Source organism: Canis lupus, chromosome 18 (assembly GCF_048164855.1).
Source record: "Canis lupus baileyi chromosome 18, mCanLup2.hap1, whole genome shotgun sequence".
Taxonomy (NCBI): Eukaryota; Metazoa; Chordata; class Mammalia; order Carnivora; family Canidae; genus Canis; species Canis lupus.
The window spans coordinates 55,465,828-55,484,293 of NC_132855.1; the positions used below are offsets into that span (position 1 = coordinate 55,465,828).

At 48.2% G+C, this 18,466-nt stretch overlaps 1 long non-coding RNA gene across 1 annotated transcript; it reads right to left on the reverse strand.

The window, feature by feature from the left end:
• Window positions 1–409: 409 nt before the first annotated feature.
• Window positions 410–18,098, reverse strand: LOC140609288 (uncharacterized). Its single transcript, XR_012011181.1, has 2 exons — window positions 17,769–18,098; window positions 410–2,340 (listed from the first exon to the last, which is right to left on the reverse strand). It is a non-coding gene; the product is annotated as an uncharacterized lncRNA (long non-coding RNA).
• Window positions 18,099–18,466: the final 368 nt, after the last annotated feature.

The following is an 18,466-nucleotide window of genomic DNA, read 5'->3' on the forward strand; positions in this document are numbered from 1 at the left end:
CCTAGGCTTATGGGTCACCTACAGTCAGTAAGCAGATCTGTCCCCAGGTAACTGGCCTGTGTCCTTGATCCTATGTAGCAGCTTCTTCCCACTGGCAAGCTCTCTGGCCCAGATCACCTGAGCTTGTGGTGGAAACTCAAAGCACTTTATAAATGCTATTCACAATCCTTTTGCGATTCATTACATTTTTGTTATACTTATGCCTGAGTTCACTCCCCTAGAATATTTTAAACTTCTTAATCTGGAGTCTTTCTTATTCAACTGATACGTTTTCAGACCACCCAGAACAACATAGCACATCACAGATATAGATACAGGTACAGATACTGAATGCAAACATGAATGCCAACTGGGAAATATTACACAGGGGCCTATGCCACAAGGTTTAAATGCTTTTTCCCATGGTTCCTTTTTTTTTTTTTTTTTTAAGATTTTTATTTTATTTACTCATGAAAGACACACACAGAGAGAGGCAGAGACACAGGCAGAGGGAGAAGCAGGCTCCATGCAGGGAGCCCGATGTGGGACTCAATCCTGGAACTCCAGGATCACACCCTGAACTGAAGGCAGACGCTCAACCGCTGAGCCACCCAGGCATCCCTCGTGGTTCCTGTTAAAGTCAGGGGTCATGGACCCGTGGGTGACATAGCTGGTTGAGCCTCTGCCTTAGGCTTGGGTCCCTATCCTCATGATCCCAGGGTCTCTTTTCCTGCTCACTGGGGAGCCTGCTTCTCCCTCTGCCCCTCCTCTCTACTGGTGTTATCTCTCTCTCTCTCTCTCTCTGTCAAATAGAATCTTTAAAAATAAATACGTAAATAGGGATGCCTGGGCAGCTCAGTGGTTGAGCATCTGCCTTTGGCTCAGATGGTGATCCTGGGGTCTGGGATCAAGTTCCTCTAGAGGGGATCATGCATTCACCCACCTTGAGGCTGTGGCACCTGCCCATAGGTGCCAAGAATGCCCTTACTTTGGTTTTCTAACCCCTGACCTCTGAGCTCCTTGGGGGTCCAGAGTGGCATTTCCTTCATCTTGGAATCTCAGTGCTCTGTGCAGGAGCACCTGACTTCGCGAAGATGCTCAATACACAAAGGCTGAATAGGTAAAGAACCGGTTGGATTTTTATCGACAAGGTTGGGCTTTATCTTTGACAGCCACATTTTTGATTCTGTGAATAGCAGAGGGGGTTCATGTTGGGCACCTCTCCCCAAAGTCATGCTCTTAGGTGTGATTCTTCAGCAGCATTTGCTCTAACAGGCAGAGCATGCCAGGATCTGTGCACTGTGCTGAGCACACAAAGCTGGACGGCCAAGCCCCTGCCCTCGCCACACAAACAGCTGACAGGCGGTGGAGGCTATGGTAAGGGTCATGAGCAGGCACGAAAGGAGCATAGCACAGGGTGGGGAGGTCAAGGAAGGCTCCTTGAGGAGGGTACAAGAGTGAGACTTCACCAGGGGAAGAGCAAAAGAAAAGTTTTTTCAGGCAGGTAGAGAGTTAAGGAGCTGAGAACTGCAGGTATTTTGCCTTAAGCAAGGTACAGATGCCTGACACAGGTGGTCACAACTCTTGGAGAGGCCAGTGTATCTGTCCCCATCCCAAAGGACCTAAGCTCAGCAGCAGTGGGAGGGAAGAAGAGGGACCTGACGTTAGAGGTACTTGAGAGGCAGAATTGATAGGTATTAGCGACTCATTGGCTGTAGACATAGCACATGGTGTGGTGTGTGTGGTGTGTTGAGGAGTCAAAGGCACGGCCGGCACCCAGGGCTCCAGGTTTCCCACTTTGTTACTGGGTGGATTGTGTCATGGTTGATTGTCACTACCTGAGACGGAGGACATGGAAGAGAGGCAAGTTTGGGAAAAGAAGATGATGAGTCCAATTTTGAACACGTCAACTCTGAAAACCCGTGGGGCACTCAAGGGCCACGTCTAGAAGTTATATCTGAGATACTGAAGCTCAGACCTGAGAAAGTTCTAGATATAGAGATTGAAGAGCCATCGATGTGCAGGCAGGAGTTGGAGCCATGCACCTAACTGTGATCCTTCGAACTCCCAGACACCTCAGCTTCAGAGCGAGCCTGGGCCCCGTGGATGTTAGAGCCCACCAGCACCCTCATCACATGGGAAGAGAAGGCCAGGAGAGCTGGGCTGTACGCCCTCATACCGCCAGTATACAGTGTGGGCTCCAGAACCAGAAGAGCTCTCCAGCCACTGCTGTAACACAGCCCAGTGCCTCCCTGTCAAGATTTTCCGCATTCATGCATCTGTATCCTAGGCTGTTGGTCTCTCAACTCAAAAAGCCACAGGTCCCATGGCAGGAACAAAAGATGAGCTGTGGAGATAGAACTGGGGGGGTGGGGTGCGGGGAGGAGGAGGAAGATAGGAGTCAATTCCTAACTGGGCTGAAATAAAAGAAGCCCAAGGCATCAGCTTCAGCTATCTTGGTGACCCGTTTGTCCCAACCTGCTTTCCAATCTCATCCCCCACTTTGCTCCGGATGATGCCCTCATTCCTCTGCCCCTGTGTGTTAAAAACAGCATGCAGTCAGCTTCTTCAGCCCTGGAGCATGCGCTTGACTAGTATTGCACTTGAATAGTATCACATGGAGCTCTGTCTATATTCTGGGCATGCACTTTAGTCTCCTAAAATGACTTAATCCTCACACAACCTGGAGAGGGAAATACATTACCATTACCCCAACTTGCAGATGAGAAATCAAAACTTATTTCCCTGGCCTCCACCTGAAGGCAGATGGAGCTTTGTTATGTGGCCCTCCTCTCTGGGTGTTGACTTGTATGTGTCTCATTTTCCTGATGGGATCTGAGCCCCTTGAGGCAAGAGCCTCAAGGCTCCTTTGGATCTCTGGCACCCTTGGCAGCCCGCAGCTCTCTATCTTGCACCCTCCCCTCCTTCCTCTCCTGTCATCCCTCCATCAGCCACCAGAGTTACGTTCACAATCAGGTGGATCCTGTCCCTCACCTGCTCACAATCCTATCTGCTTCCTGGTGAACAAAGTCCCAGACACAGCATTCCAGCTCTCCAAAATCTGGCCCCCACTAACCTTGCCACTTTCTTTTCCTGTTGAGGACAAGGCTCTTTAGGTACAACTGTCATCCTCATCCTCACCCTCGGATCTTTGCCTTTGCTTCTCCTAGAATTTCTACCTGTCACAGGTTGGAAGGCTCAGATGTCATGCAGTCTATTCTGGTCTGACCTCCACCTCAGAGGTCATAATCATGTCCTCATCTGGGTTCCCGTTACCTTGAGTTAATGCCCTAATTCAATGACTTCGAATGGTTTTCCTGAGTTATATACACATATAGACCACAAGTTCTTCGAGGGCAAGAACCTCACCGTATTTGTGTGTCCCTTCCATAGTTAGCATGATTGAATAGTGGGCGCTTGATAATAAAAATGATGTGAAGAACACCTGGAGTTCGATGATCCTCACCACACGTGCTAGCACTGAGCTAGGGTTTTTTTTGTTTTTGTTTTTAATTTTTTTAATTTATTTATGATAGTCCACACAGAGAGAGAGAGGCAGAGACATAGGCAGAGGGAGAAGCAGGCTCCATGCACCGGGAGCCCGACGTGGGACTCGATCCCGGGTCTCCAGGATCGCGCCCTGGGCTAAAGGCAGGCGCCAAACCGCTGCGCCACCCAGGGATCTGAGCTAGGGGTTTTATGTGCATAGCCTTATTCAGTTTTTGACTGATTAGGAAATCCAAGTGTTTATGGAAATTAAAGAACTGGCCTAAGATCACCCAGTTATTAAGTAGTGGAGTTGGGATTCCAACCTGGCAGCCTGACTCCTAAAGCCACACTACAACTATACCATTCAGAGTGAATAAATGCATGAATGAATAGTGATATTCATTATACTCTAATTTTGCCTGCTGTGTTTCATAAACATGGCTAAGATGAAATGTCTACCCCAGGGCAATCTAGAATACACCATGCAGATGAAGCAGAGCACTGGTGTGTTTCTCAATTCAAGAAATGATCGTTCACCCACACAACTCCTCCTACACTTGTCACAACCCTGTATCCCAAAGAAGTCCACGCCACTCAAAAATTGACACGGACTTACCTTACGGATTTGAGTCACTGATACTTCATTATTCCCGGAGCTGTAGAGTATGCTCTGCATTTACATTACATACAGCAAGAGCTTTTCATTGATTCACATCTCAGAGCTACTCGCTCCATCTGCAAAAATCAGATTGCTGCACCACTCCTCGGTGTCTTAAACCCTTGCTCCCCAGCTCTTCCCTTTCACGCTCCAAGGATCTTGGCTGGTATTTTTAAGGGTTCTTATTCACTCGACCTGGGAGCCTGATTCACAAAACCCAGGTTTATCCAACCCCGTATTACATCTGCTTCTTGGCCTTAGGTCTCCAAGAAAAGTATCTAATCCAGGGTCCTTCTTCCTCGCCGCAAAATGAGTCAAACTACCGCAGCCCCGCCAGGACTCAGGGGGACAGGGCTACAGACCCGCGAAGATAAACAAGCTGGCCCAGATACGGGTGAACGACAGACACAGGACAGAGCTGGGATCAGCACTGGAGGTTCCCATGACTTCATTAACCTCTGAGGCATTGTTCTGCCCCTGTCACCAGGGCTTGTTGATAACATTTACACACTCAGCACACAGCACACAGCTGGGCTTGTGCGATCGGCCTCTGTGCAGCAGGGAGATGGTGCAGAGCCCAGAACTCAAAGAGGGCAGGTCTACACGAGGGCAGCCACTGGAGGCTGAGGACAGAATGAGACCCCCCACCTCGCACAATCACAAACTCCTGTTGGTGAGGCCATGTGGGAATTCCTAAGTTCTCAAACTGGAAGGAATCCTGACAGTCATGTAGCCAAGGGGCTTGAATAGAATCCCAGGTTCAGAGTCTTAGAGCATAAGAGGTTCTCCCCTGACTCCTTGTTCCCTTGTAGCAGGGATGATTGGTGCATTTCTAGATTTTTCTTTTTTTTTTTTTTAAGATGTTATTTATTTATTCATGATAGAGAGAGGGAGAGAGAGGGAGACAGAGAGAGACAGAGACAGAGACACGGGCAGAAGGAGAAGCAGGCTCCATGCAGGGAGCCTGACATGGCACTCGATCCCGGGACCCTAGGATCACGCCCTGGGCTGAAGGCAGGCACCAAACTGCTGAGCCACCCAGGCTGCCCCATTTCTAGATTTTTCTTCTCTGTGTGTGCAGTTCTGGCCTTCCCACTGCACTCAGAGCTCCCTGAGGCCACAGGCCTTTCCTCTGTGTTCACTTTTCCAGCCCCAGGGCCTTGCATCATGCCTAACCATAGTAGGTGCTTGGTAAATACTGGTTGGATAAATGAATCCATCTCCAGAGATAATTTAAAGGGTTGTATTTCTGGGGTGCCTGGGTGGCTCAGTTGGTTCAGCGTCTGCCTTGGGCTCAGGTCATGATCTCGGGATCCTAGGACCGAGCCCCCCATTGGCCTCCCTGCTCAGTGGGAGTCTTCTCCGTCTCCCTCTGCCAGCCACTCCCCCTGCTTATGTTTTTTCTCGGTCAAAAAAATAAGTAAGTAAGTAAGTAAGTAAGTAAGTAAATAAATAAATAAAATCTTTTTAAAAAATCTGTTAAAAGTTGTATTTCTATCCTTTCTTCTACCATCAACTAACTTATGATGTCAGGAAACTCTCCAAGTGTTATTTTCCATATCTGCTAAATGGGGTGAAAAATATCTGCCCTAACTCCTTTTCAGAGAATCAAAACCCTGGAAGCAAAGGGCACCTGGCTGTCTTAGTAGGTGGAACATGTGACTCTTGATCTCTTGGTGTAAGTTTAAGCCCCATGTGAGGTGCAGAACTTACTTTAAAAAAAATAAAATAAGGGATCCCTGGGTGGCGCAGCGGTTTGGCGCCTGCCTTTGGCCCAGGGCGTGATCCTGAAGACCCGGGATCGAATCCCACATCGGGCTCCCGGTGCATGGAGCCTGCTTCTCCCTCTGCTATGTCTCTCCTCTCTCTCTCTCTCTCTCTCTGTGACTATCATAAATAAATAAAATTAAATTAAAAATAATAATAAAATAAAATAAAACAACTCTGGAGGCAAAAAAAAATTTTTTTTTAAGATTTTAGTTATTTATTTGAGAGAGAGCAAGCATGAGAAGGGGGAGAGGCAGAGGGAGAGGCAGACTCCACTGAGCCAGGAGTCCAATGTGGGGCTTGATCCCAGGACCCTGTGAACACGCCCTGAGCTGAAGGCAGATGCTCAACTGCTGAGCCACCCAGGCACCCCTGGAGGCAAAAATTTTTGATGAGATTTGAAAAATAGAACACTCTGGGGTGCCTAGCTGGCTCAGTCAGTAGAACATGCAACTCTCAGGGGCTGTGTGTTTGAGCCCTATGTTGGGTGTGATTTCTTAAAAATAAAATAAAATCTTGGGCAGCCGGGTGGCTCAGGGGTTTAGCACCACCTTTGGCCCAGGGCCTGATCCTGGAGATCCGGATCGAGTCCCATGTCAGGCTCCCTGCATGGAGCCTACTTCTCCCTCTGCCTGTGTCTCTGCCTCTGTGTGTGTGTGTGTGTGTCATGAATAAATAAATAAAATCTTAAATAAATAAATAAATAAAATCTTAAAAGAAAAAGAAAAAAATAACCATCTTTGTAGTTATTTCTCCTGCTCCCTTCTTCTGAGTTATCTTCTCAGTCTCTCCTAAGCCTCGGACAGGTTGGTTTCTCATACTGGCCACAGCAATTCCTTTGAACCCCAGGAATGAACACTGTGTTATCTCATGAAGTGCCTCAAGGTTGTTGCTTTTTTAAAACCTCCAAATCTTGGGGGATAATTTATGGACACCTTCTCTGTAGTGCTTTTTGAGAAGCCCCCTCACCCCAGAGATAGTGAGGGATGTAGGGGGGCACGAGGGTCAAGACCTAAGGGAAAGAGGCATCTAGGCCATTCCAAATGAGGCAGCTTCCTTTCCTCCCTCCTACAGAGATACCCAAGAGGGACTCTCACAGATTCCTTCAGCCCTCGGGGAGGGTCCAGCAGTCTCTGTGTCCACGGAGTCTATCCAGAATGTGAGCTTCCTTGGTATAAAACAAAAACGAAAACAAAACAAACAAAAAAAACCTGTTCAGGAGCATGTGTATTGCTCAGTGGTTGAGTGTCTGTCTTTAGCTCAGGTCATGATCCCGGGGTCCTGGGATCGAGTCCAGCATCAGGCTCCCTGCGAGGAACCTGCTTCTCCCTCTGCTTGTGTCTCTGCCTCTCTCTCTGTGTCTCTCATGAATAAATAAGTAATATTTAAAACAAACAAAATTGTTCAGGCTCTGTAGGAGAAGGCCTGGGTTGAAGTGTAGTGAGAAAGTGTCCCTGGGGACCACCTCTCACAAAGAGTATCCCCCTTCCCCTTCCAATGATTCAAGGGGGCTTTTATTTTTTTTTTCAAGGGGGCTTTTAACAGCAAACCCCACCTAAGAGTCAGAAGACCATATTGTTGGGGAACCTGGCTGGCTCAGTCAGTGGAGCCTGCCACTTTTGATCTCGGGGAGGCAGGGGGTGTTGGGAGTTCAAGCCTCACATGGGATGGGATGCAGAGATTACTTAAACAAACAAACAAACAAAAAAGTATGATCTAACTGGAAAGTTACACCTATACCCTTGAAATACAGAGCCTAAGGCTTTATGAAGACCCAGCAGCAAGGGCAAAAAATGCACATCTAGGTCTTCATTATGGACATAGGTAAACTCAAAACATTTTTTTAAAGATTTATGTATTGGGGCACCTGGGTGGCTCAGTCGGTTGAGTGCCTGCCTTTGGCTCAGATCAGGATCGATCCCTGGGGTCCTGGGATCGAACCCTGCATCAGGTTCCCTGCTCAGCAAAGAGTCTGCTTCTCCCTCCCCTTCTCCCTCTGCCCCTCTCCCTGCTTGTGCTCTCTCTCTGAAATAAATACATAAAAATCTTTAAAAAAAAGATAAAAGATTTATTTATTTATTTTAGGTTGGAGGGGGCAGAGGGAGAGGGAGAAAGAGAATCTCAAGCAGACTCCCCGCTGAGCACAGAGCCTGAGGAGAGCTCAATACCACAAACTTGGGCTCATGACCTGAGCCAAAATCAAGAGTTGGATGCCTAACCAACTGAGCCACCCAAGCACCCCAACATTTTTTGAAATAGGTAACAAGTCACATGATTCAGAAGTCTAAATGGATTATAATGACTGCTCTCCCTTTCCTCGTACCCCGCCCCCCGCTATTCATCCCCCTCCATGCAGGCAAGCAGCTCTATTCCTTTGTTTTGTGTTCTTCCAGAAATATTTTATTCGCTTACCAGAAAGAATAACATGTTTCAGTTATAATTTATTGTGTATTATATATGTGTGTGTGTGTGTATATATGAGACATATATTAGCTATACGAATATACTAGCTATATATATATAACAGCAAAAATATATAACATGTGTAATATATATGTCTTTTTATGAATTGATTTTGGCTGGGATATCCCGTAATATAATAGGCCATCAATTAGAATCCAACATTTAAAAAATTTATTTATTTATTTATTCGTGAGAGACAGAGAGAGAGGCAGAGACACAGGCATTGGGAGAAGCAGGCTCCATGCAGGGAGCCCGATGTGGGAGTCGATCCCAGGTCTCCAGGATCACGCCCTGGGCCAAAGGCAGGCGCCAAACTGCTGAGCCACCCAGGGATCACCTGGAATCCAACATTTAATGAGCTCTCTATGTGCATAGGCTTTGTTAGAAAGTGGACCCCAGGGCAGCACAGGTGGCCCTGCGGTTTAGCACCACCTTCAGCCCAGGGTGTGATCCTGGAGACCCAGGATCAAGTCCCACGTCAGGCTTCCTGCATTTGGAGCCTGTTTCTCCCTCTGCCTGTGTCTCTGTCCCTCTCTCTCTCTCTCTCTCTCTCTGTGTCTCTCATGAATAAATAAATAAAATATTTAATAAAAAAAAAAAAAGAAACGTGACCCCAGGATGAATATAGCAGAAAACTCTCGGTTGAGACCTGTCCTATTTCAGTTAATTCAGCCTGCATCCAGGAGTGAGCTGGGCGAGGAGTGGAGACTTGGGAGGTAAGTAGAGGAGGTGAGGTGCAATTCAGTTTTAAAGAAAAATTAACCGGTTTTCTCTACTTTATGTCCCTGGAAACTCACCATAAAGTGACTCATTGTAAGGAGATCACATTTTCTTTATAAAAATAATGAGACAGGTGGAGATTACATCCTAAGTAAGATCTTGGCATCCAAAAACACAGTATGACTAGAGATGCCATAAGAGCAAAGAACTATAAGCCTTTATAATCACCTAAAATAATAAAAATATGCTCCAAAGCATTTCACAAATGTACATAAATGTACCAATCATATTGATTACACAAAGGGCCCCAATGAGCCATAAAATGTACATGCAGCACATAAAAAGTACATCATTTCTGCCTCATAAATCTTCCCTAGGACTGATATATTGCTTATGATAAGCATTAATTTAAAAATTAATTAACAATAACTCTCCCTGCCATTTATAGAGTTAGAAAGGATTTTGAGAATAATTTGAAGATATTTTGAGATAATAATGAGGAGACATTTTTGATTTAATAATTCAATAAATTGGGATCCCTGGGTGGTGCAGCGGTTTGGCGCCTGCCTTTGGCCCAGGGCGCGATCTTGGAGATCTGGGATCGAATCCCACGTCGGGCTCTCAGTGCATGGAGCCTGCTTCTCCCTCTGCCTATGTCTCTGCCTCTCTCTCTCTCTCTCTCTCTCTGTGTGACTATCATAAATAAATAAAAATTAAAAAAATAATAATAATAATTCAATAAATTTTGAGATACCTTTTAGGCATAGGCATCCGGAGCTCATTAAAAACTTATCCAAGAAAGTTTGAACCACTGCCTAATCGTTGCTCCAGTAAATTTTCTTTGATGGAAACAGAGATGTTCAAAATCACCCCATGGGTCTCAACATTGCCCTCAAAATGGCAGCGGCTCATTCAGAAGACAAACATTTTGAGCACAAACTTTGGGTTAAACACTGAGGGATTCGGGATCCCTGGGTGGTGCAGCGGTTTGGCGCCTGCCTTTGGCCCAGGGCGCAATCCTGGAGACCCAGGATCGAATCCCACATCGGGCTCCCGGTGCATGGAGCCTGCTTCTCCCTCTGCCTATGTCTCTGCCTCTCTCTCTCTCTCTGTGACTATGATAAAATAAAAAAATAAAATAAATAAATAAATAAATAAATAAATAAACACTGAGGGATTTAAAAGAGAAAGGAAGGGGGGCACTTGAGTGGATGAGCACTGGGTGTTATGCTATATGTTGGCGAACTGAACTCCAATAAAAAAATATATAACAAAACAGAAAGGAGTAGGATGTGGTCTCCACTTGGAAGAACTCATAGTAGGCTGGACATAATAACCACAGCGGCCGCCTTTTGGAATGGTTAGTGGATACCATGCTAAGGGACCCGTCAGTTCATTTCATCCTCGCACTAGAGGGAAAGCACTCCTTTGTATGAGATTCAGAGAGGAGATGCAGATTCAATTTACCCAGGTGTAATGGCCTGGAGTTTTTGTGTCTCCACAAAAAGTACCTTAAGTCCTAAACCCCAGCATCTGAAGATGCAAATTTATCTGGAAATCGTGTCATTGCAGATATAATTAGGTAAATTAAAAGGAGCTCCTACTGGAATGGGGTTGGCCCTTCATCCCATAAGACTGGTGTCTTTATCAGAGGAGAGAGACACAGAGAGAACGCCATGTGAAGACAGAGGTCATGTGGGAAGACAGCTAGCTGTGTGAAGAGAGAGGCAGAGATCGGAGCCATGTGTCTACAAGTCAAGGATCACCAAGAATTGCCAGCTGTCACCAGTACTAGTCAAGGGCCATGAAACAGCTTCTCCCCTTACCCCCCACCCCAGCCCCAAGTAAAAATCAGTATTACCAACACCCTAACATCTGGCCTCCAGAACTGTGAGGCAATACATTTCTGGTGTTTTTAAGCTGCCCAGTTTGTGGTGCTTTGTCAGGGCAATTCTAGGAAAGGAACATCCCTGGGTCTACAGCTAGTGAGGCAGACCCAGGCTGGGTCTGCATCTCCGGCCGGCTCTCTTAAATGCCATCTTGAAGGAGAAGCATTGCTGAGGGGGTGAAGGCACTGTGGAGGACAGAGAGGAACAGCCACCTCTGCCCAAAGATGGGAATCTGAGAAAGCTTCTCAGAGGAGGGAACTTCTGAGCCGGATCTCAGCTGGTAAGTAGGTATTTGCCAGGGCCAGGAGGGTGGTGGTGGAAGGTCAATCTGGGCAGAAGGGTCAGCATGTGAAGGGACAAGTGACTGCACAGGACGGGGTCAAGGAGATGACAACAGGTGTGCCTGCTGGTGCAGGTGCTGGTGAAGCTTTTACTCTTAGAACTCCTCGTAAAGTGAGGACTCAGTCCCCATTTCTTTTCTTCTCCCTCTGTCACCTCCTTGGTGTAGCTGAGGGAGAGGTCCCTTCTGAGGGCCTGTTCCAGTCCCGCTGGCCTTCCTAGGCTCCCTCTTCTGCCCTTGGAGCCCCTGTCCTCACCAGCCCTGTGGCTGACGCCTCTGGGCCTCAGGTCTAGCCTCAGAGGCACCAGCCCTCTACCTCCAGGAAGGCTCCTGGAAAGATTTTATTTTATTTTTATTTTTATTTTTTTGGAAAGATTTTATTTATGGGGCTCCTGGATGGCTCAGTAGTTGAACATCTGCCTTCAGCTCTGGGTGTGATCCCAGGGTCCCAGGATCGAGTCCCACATTGGGCTCCCTGCATGGAGCCTGCTTCTCCCTCTGCCTATGTCTCTGTCTTTCTCTGTGTCTCTCATGAATAAATAAATACAATCTTTAAAAAAATAAGATTTTATTTATTTGAGAGAGATAGAGAGAAAGAGAGAGCATAAGGAGGGGGAGGGGCAAGAGGGAGAGGGAGAAGTGGACTCTCCACTGAGCAGGGAGCTCGATGCAGGACTTGATCCCAGGACCCTTGAGATCATGACCTGAGCCAAAGGCAGGTCAACTTGACTGAGCCACCCAGGTGTCCCAGAAGGCTTCCTCATCACTAGTCACCATGCTCTGCTCTCTTTGTGACACTTCCTGGTGGCTGAAACCATCTAATTTCTCACAGCTGAAACCCTTACCGTGTGTATATTCTGTGCTATCAGCACTTTAACCTTATGCTCCACATGAGCAGGAACCTGATATAGCTTGTCTCCAGAACTGAGGGCCAGGTCTGAGATTTAGGGATATCTTCTATAAAGATTTGTCAAGGGCACCTGGGTGGCTCAGTCGGGTGGCTCAAGGGCATGATCCCGGGGTCCTGGGATCGAGTCCCACGTCATGCTCCCCCAGGGACCCTGCTTCTCCCTCTGCCTATGTCTCTGTGTCTCTCTTTCTGTGTCTCTCATGACTAAATAAATAAAATCTTAAAAAAAAAAAAAAGATTTGTCAAATAAACCTAGGAAGAACTTTCTAGCAGTGAAAACAATTTAAAAAACATAATGCCCCTAGGATGGCCTCTCACTGAAGTGGTTCCACAGAGGTGCTACAGGTGGCCTTCGGGCATGGGAGGTCATTGGACTAAAACCTGTCCTTGATGGGCGAGGCCTTACGTGAAGGTAGACTCTGTCTCCATCAGGACTTGGGTGTGTCAGAGGGAGGCCCCTGCCTGCATGAGAGTCCAGGAATCTTCTGAGAGGAAATTCAGCCCAAGGAACAAGAGAATCACACACATCACCTAGGTTCTAGAACAACCAGCCAAGCGCAGAGATGCTGTTCAGTTCTGGCGCCAGCAAGGGTCTGTTCCCAAGGTTGTACTATGGCCCAGCTCCCATACACAGGGGGCTGAATCACAAAGAAAATACTCTCAGGTAACATCTCTGTTGGGCTCTGGTGGCCAGAAGCTCCATAGAGGACAGAGTGTCCCTGTGGTGGCAGCATCAGCAGCAGAGTGGTGCCACCATGCAGGAACCGAGAGCTGCTGAGCTGAGCGGTACGGAAGGTTATGCTCTGGTGTGAGCGTGGCCTGCCCAGGATGTGGGGTCCCCTTGCCTAACTAGTACAAAGGGGCTGTCCGGGCCTGGAATCATGGCAGGAGGGGGGGCAATGTTGGTGGCCAGACTGCACAGCTGTGACATCATGTGGCTTAGGTCACAGGCTGGGACTCCAGGAGGACAGGGTCTGGGGAGCAGGAAAATACTGGCCAGTTTACAGCCTTGATGGCCCTTTGATACGCCTGAACTGATTGTGTCTGCAGAACAGAGTAGCGAATGTTCCTCAGACTCGTGACTTGTCCTTCCTTCCTTCGTCTAGAGCATCCTAGTCATTTCCTGACACTTCCTGCTGTGCCGTCAGACACTTCACACTTCAGCACTGAGCCAGAAAGAAAATCGATAAAACCAGAGTTGCAAGGGATTTCTCACCAACCACTCTGTTCCTTCCAGTGCCCTCAAGGGAGGAGAGTGAGTCCCTATGTTCCAGGGGCCTGTAGTCTCTTTGGAGGGGCAAGACGCAAAGAATGAGCTGGGGGGGGCGGGGGGGGGGCGCACACATGCACGCGCGCGCGCGCGCGCTCACACACACACACACCTGTGGCAGACATCTGCATTCTCCTGCATTGACAGCAGTCGCAAGCAAGGGAAGGACTATCCCAGTGCCTGAGCTCCTGGCACAAAAATCTTAGCCTTGTTATTCAGGGGGGTGTGACATTAAAGGGTGCTTTTGGAGAAAGAGCTAACAATTACGGAGTGTGTGCTCCTTCTGCAGCAGGTGCTGTGTTAGAGGGAGATGCTTCATATAAAGAAAGTCACTTGGGGGGATCCCTGGGTGGCTCAGCGGTTTATCGCCTGCCTTTGGCTCAGGGCGCGATCCTGGAGTCCCGGGATCAAGTCCCGCATCCTGCTCCCTGCATGGAGCCTGCTTCTCCCTCTGCCTGTGTCTCTGCCTCTCTCTGTATCTCTCATGAATAAATAAAATATTTTTTAAAAGTCACTTAATTCCTACAACAACAGTTACAGGGAGGACACTGGTGCCTGAACAGTGGCCCACACTGCCCACAGCCTGGTGGGACCAAAGCTAGGGGTGAGAGGCCATGCATGGAGGGACACAGCAGACATACCCATAGGGGTCTCATTTCTCATCACTGGATCTTCAGGGCCTGCCTCCGTACTCAGAGCATAGTATGTGTTCAATAAATATCTGTGAAATGAATGAAATCAACGTGAGAGCATCTCCAGTGTTCTGCTCATTTTTTTTTCTTTTAAGTGTATGGCTTCTTGATTTTTTTTAAAGATTTTATTTATTTGTTCATGAGAAACACAGAGAGAGAGAGGCAGAGACACAGGCAGAGGGAGAAGCAGGCTCCATGCAGGGAGCCTGATGTGAGACTCGATCCCCAGTCTCCAGGATCACGCCCTGGGCTGAAGGTGGCGCTAAACTGCTGAGCCACCTGGGCTGCCCTAGTCTGCAAATTTGATACTCCCAGGAAAAGCAGGGCAGAGAGCAGGCACCTTGCTGCTGCCACCAGTGTATTACTGGGACCACTGTTATCAGTAGCATCATTCTCCTGCCACCAAGAGAATCCACAGGGAGCATCAGAGTGTCATGTTCCCCAGGACCAGCAGAGCACCAGGCACAGACCAAGTCTTCTGATCTTCTGACCCCAAGCCCCAGGTTCTTTCCAACCCACGCTGATGGTAAGTATGTGAGCCAAACCCACAAGAACCGACCTCATTCTAGAAAGGGAGCCCAGGTCTTACCTCAAACTCTGTGCTCTCTCCCTCCTACCCCCCCACCCCCCCCACCCCCCCCACCCCCCCCACCCCCCGTCTGCTCAAACACAATTGTCTTTACCCTCCTGGAAGAAGGTGAGCCCCCACCTCCACCTCTCACCATCTGGCTTTCCTGCAGCCCCCCAGCTAAGATGGTTGGATACGTCCGACAAGTCTGTTATTCCAGGAAACCACGCAGCTGTACCTGGTCTCAGTTCATCTAGGGCATGGGGGCAATAGCATCTCGGGATTGTCACCATGTGAAATATAGCATATAGAAATGCTCTGTGGCTCTCAAAGTCTACACAAACGTTATTATCATCTTTTGAGCTCAGCCTCTCCAGAGTGTTTCTGTGTGGCTTCTGCAAATGTCTAAGGCTTCCAAATCTCAATCTCAGAAGGGGGGAAATCTCACTCATACTCATTCCTTTCCTGAGAGGTGGGGGGAGTGATGGGATAGGGCTCCATGCCAGGAGGAAAGGGGCGCTGAGGAAGGGACACACGTTCTGTAGGAAGCAGGAAGAGGAGCAGGAGCTTGCCAGACAAACATGCAGGCCTGGCTGGCTGGCACCCTACACCTTAGCTCAGAAATAAAAATCTAGGTGAATTTTGAGTTGAAGGGGAAGTTATCTGGTTCAACCGTAATTTATTAAATTTCTACTATGGTCTCTGGAGGCACCACAGGGACATATGAAAAAGGTACAGCAGAACCTCCCTGTTCCAGATCTCATCTTTCTGACAACTCATCCCTCTGAAGTAGAGTCAAACAATATACCACAAAGTACACACATAAATATACACCTGGGGGGACACCTGGGGGACTCAGCAGTTGAGTGCCTGCCTTTGGCCCAGGGCGTGATCCTAGAGACCCAGGATCGAGTCCCACATCAGGCTGCCTGCATGGAGCCTGCTTCTCCCTCTGCTTGTGTCTCTGCCTCTCTCTCTCTCTCTCTCTCTCTCTCTCTTTCTGTGTGTATATGTCTCTCATGAATAAATAAATAACATCTTTAAAAAAAAATTCTCTCCTTCATCCTCTGCCCCTCACTCTGCTCACTCTAAACAGATAGATGATAGATAGATAGATAGATAGATAGATAGATAGATAGATGATAGATAGATAGATAAAATAGTAGATTATGGCATATACTATGGTTTGTTTTGTTTTGTTTTGTTTTGTTAGATTTTATTTTTTTAACTAATGCCTACACCTGGTAGAGGCTCAAACCCACAACCCTGACCTCGAGCATCGCATGCTCCCCTGCATGAGCCAGCCAGGCTCCCCAGTTCTAACAGATCTAGCTGTTACAAACTTGAAAGTGAGTTGCTACTCTGGATGGGTCTATAAACAGTGATCTAAAATTAGCCTCAAAACAAGGTAGGAGAGAAGGAAATCTACCAAAAATGGTCTAAGTGGCCTCATGCACCTCAGTAACTTTTGTATTGACGCCACCATATGACCACATGGTGCGCGGCCTAACCCTGGAGAGCCAGCAAGGTGAAGGACCTTGCTTAGGTTTGCACAGCCAGCCAGGCCGACCGAGTGGCACCCAGAACTCCCACCCCCACCTGGCCCAGGTCCCTTCCACTGCTCACACAAGACTCCTGACACCCCACGGTCCTAAGAAAACCTCAAAGTCTACTCAAGGTCTTCTACCTGAGATATCAGGGGTGTGTGTGACTACTTTTAGAAAGGATTCCATTGTAAATGATGATAATGAAGAAAAGATTGGACCTTAAGGAGGTCTCGTGTGCACTGTTGCCTACAGATACATCCACCAGCTCTCTGGAAACAAGGACTGACCTTTAGAATGTGGACAGCGAAGGTTTTGCACTAGAAGAAAGAAAGAATCCATGGGGATCCTTGGGTGGCTCAGCAGTTGAGCACCTGCCTTCAGCCCAGAGCAAGATCTTGGAGTCCCAGGATCGAGTTCCGCATCTGCCTGTGTCTCTGCCTCTGTGTGTGTGTGTGTTTGTGTGTGTGTGTGTGTGATGAATAAATAAAATCCTAAAAAAAAAAAAAAAAAAAGAATGAAAGAAAGAATCCCCTCCTCCTAGGAGCCCATGCTGACTTTGAGGGTCAAGGCCAAGGCAGACCAGGGCAAGGAGAACCAGAGGGCGGAGCCAGCGGGAGGGCTGATGGCAGGGCCGGCTCAGGGTCCCCTGCGATGTGCCAGGGCAGTGTGCACGGAACTTCTCCTCAGGTATATAAATACCAGGCAGGCTTATTATCGGGTGTATACGGCCGCATTATTTTAATTCAGCGATCCTGCCCCCGGTGGTGGGCACCCTGCCAGTCTGCATTCCCACATCCTGCTGCCGACTGCAGGGCCCACCCGTTTCTATATTGAGGAGCTCCTCTCCATAAATAAAGAACAGAAGTCAGGCACGAAAGAAAGGCCATTTAGAGCACTGGGAAGGCTGTCACATGAGCCAACAAAGGGCAGGAAGTGCCGGGCGGTGGCCCTGTGTCGGTCCCCAAGCCCCGCTCACCTGGCTGGGCTCTAGGGTCTTTGTGCAACAAATGTCAGGCCCAAGTCCTGAACTTCCTGCCATTCGTCAGGCTGTGCCGTGACCCGGAGTTCACCAAAAGGCTTGCTGCTCCCAACAATGCACACATACATCCTTTGGAAAAATTCTCTCTCTCTCTCCTGTCCAGGCAGTGATGGCTTTTTATGGAAGTGGCTGGGGGGATCCAAGCCTGAGCCATGGAAAGTTTTGGTCGTGTTTCCCTTCTGAAGAAGCCGGCTCGGACAGAGCACAGAGAGGGTGGGATCCCAAGGGCGAGAGACAGGGAGATCTGTGTCCCACTCCAGCTATGCCCCCAGCTCTGCCTCAGAACTGGGAGGCCCTGGGCTGGGGTGTCTGCTTCTGTGACCCCTTGCTTTCTGCCCCTGAACAGCACTCCAAAGTCTCCATCCCACCAGCCTCCCCCAGGACCTCAGGACCTCTCTGCCCCCACCCGAGTCGGCTACAGGCAGTGTCAAGAATACCTGTGTGCTTCCAGAGGCAAGCTGCCTAGAGCAATCAGGCCACATGTCCGGAGCGGAGGTGACAGGATGGGGAGCCACGTCCCAGGGCTCCCAGCTGCATCTGCGTGAGGAGACCTGGGTCACTTCTCCAGGCAATAACTGAAGACATTACTAACCACCCGTTCTGCTCACTGGGGCTGTGCTCAGCTGGCAAGGGGATGGACACAGGGGTTCCCAGATGCTGGCTGGGCACTGGTCAAGTGGTCACCTATCCCCTGTGAACTGAAGAAAACAGAAACGTGACTTATTTTCCAGCTTGCTAAATTTATTCCATTGCAGGGACTGTCCTATTTTGCTGAGATTATGTTTGGAAATGAAGAAAGAGAAAAATGTGAATTTTCCTGTCCTGCCAAGCTTATTCATTTTTAAGGATCATCCTTTATGCTGCCATTATGTTCTTCCTTCTTTCCTAATGTTACTTTTCTACTGTTAAAATTTTGGGACTCCTGGGTGGCTCTGTTGGTGAAGCATCCAAGTCATGGTTTTCAAGGTCCTGAGATCAAGCCCCTCATCAGGCTCCATGCTCTGTTAGGAGTCTGCTCCCCCCCTCCACTCTCTCTCTCTCTCTCAAATAAATAAATAAAATCTTTTTTAAAATGAGCTTTTGCTTATGACATCACAGTAATTTTTTTTTTTAAGATTTTGTTTATTTATTCATG